This window comes from Sapajus apella, unplaced genomic scaffold, assembly GCF_009761245.1.
Source record: "Sapajus apella isolate SASKATOON/1434 unplaced genomic scaffold, GSC_monkey_1.0 scaffold30, whole genome shotgun sequence".
Lineage (NCBI taxonomy): Eukaryota > Metazoa > Chordata > Mammalia > Primates > Cebidae > Sapajus > Sapajus apella.
This window is the reverse complement of record NW_022436970.1, coordinates 4,816,794-4,818,291: the sequence shown is the minus strand read 5'-3', so window position 1 is coordinate 4,818,291 and position 1,498 is coordinate 4,816,794. Positions and strand designations below refer to the sequence as shown.

General features: G+C 54.7%; 1 protein-coding gene across 4 annotated transcripts in view; it reads right to left on the bottom strand.

Moving 5' to 3' along the window:
* The window catches only part of ZNF532 (zinc finger protein 532), a 140,069-nt gene extending 139,051 nt beyond the window's left edge, over window positions 1-1,018 (bottom strand). For 2 of the 4 annotated variants that reach the window (XM_032293617.1, XM_032293629.1), the window contains exon 1: window positions 451-694. The gene's annotated coding sequence lies outside the window, so the exon portion shown is untranslated. Of the gene's footprint in view, window positions 1-450 lie in introns of all 4 variants that reach the window. The other 2 variants (XM_032293613.1, XM_032293621.1) reach the window with 2 other exon arrangements.
* Window positions 1,019-1,498: the final 480 nt, after the last annotated feature.

Sequence of the window (1,498 nt, the reverse complement as noted above, 5' to 3'; positions counted from 1 at the left end):
CGGCACCGCGCTCTAGGCCGCGCGGCGGCGGCGGCGGCCGGCCCGCCACGCCGGGGCCTACGGCTGGGGGTGCGGGCCCGGGCGGCGGCGGCGGCGGCGGCGGCTCGGCCCGGGCGGCGAGCGAACAAAAGGGAGCGCGGGCGAGGGGGAGGGGGCGGCCGGTGGGGGAAGGGAGGCTCCGGGAGCCGGGCGGCGGCGGCGGCGCGAAGCCCCGTGGCCGGCGGGCGCCGACGCCCGGCCGCTGCCGAGCGCCGGAGTCCGGCGGCGGCGAGGAGGCGCCCCGCGGACCCGCCGAGTCTCGCCCGCACGGGGCCGCAGGCTTGCGGCTTCGCCCCGGGAGCGGAGCGGGGTGGTGGGGCTGGTGAGGGGCGCAGGGAGGGCTGCTTTTTTCCAACGACATTTCGGGCTGTGCTCACCCAGTCCTTTCCGTGGCCCCAAGCCGCGACTTACTCGAGTGGAAGGAAGCAAGGCCTCGCCAAAGATGGTTGAAAAGACCGTGAGCCTCTACCCAGGATCTTGAAGCCAAGGTGGTGTTTTTGTTCTCCTCGTAATGGTGGCAAATAAGTAAGAAGAGAGCACGCTATCTTCAGACAAATTAAATCTGAAATTCTCCCTGGAGGTGGAAGAAGGGGCTCTCCTCGGGTTAGTTAGTGGTTTGGAGCCCTTTTCGCCTTCAACTGAGCCACAAAAGAATGGAAGACACCCCCTGGGGTGGGGAGAAAGCCCTGGTGTAAAAGACACACGTTTTGCTTTCAGAGAAAAAGCCACTGGGGCCAGATTGAAACATGGCATGTTCAGTTCATGTTAGGTTTTTTTTCTTTCTTAATGGGGGAATGATACTGAGTAAACAAGATGTAATAGCTAGGTCTTTAAATTCTACAAGGGAGAAGGTGTACAAATGTAACAAGCACATATTGTCCATACAGCAGGTGGTCATAGCCCACGGAACACAAAAAGATACATATGTAAGCCTGCTAAAGGTCACGAAGGTGTATAATCGTGACCCGTGCAAGGGCGACAGACGATAGATTTCCATTCCAGATGAGCTATGCTGCTTTCCCAAGCCCCGTGTCCTACTTCCTTTATTGTTCACAGACGTGCACTCCATTGAAAGGTTTCTAAAACCGGACAGAAACCCCCATGTCAAGCTAATTGTGCCCACACTGGAAAGAGCAGAAAATGGAAGGACCTGGAAAAATATGTCAGCATAACCTCTTAAAAAGGTTCACTCCCGGTTGATCGGAATCTGAAGACACAAATAACACTCGAGTAGCAGTGACGACTCCAAGCATAAGAAGCATTTCTCTTTCCTTTTAAATCAGATTGATGGATTAGAATTTGCAAAGTGTGCTGAAAAGTTAAAAAAAAAAAAAAAAAAAAAAATCTCAGTATACCTCTCTCCGGCGTGAACTTCCGCTGAGGAAGCCATTGTTCTCGGTGATGGGAGCCTTGTATGATGTAAATTGCAAGTAGCATTTTTGCTGTTTAAGACTTCTCA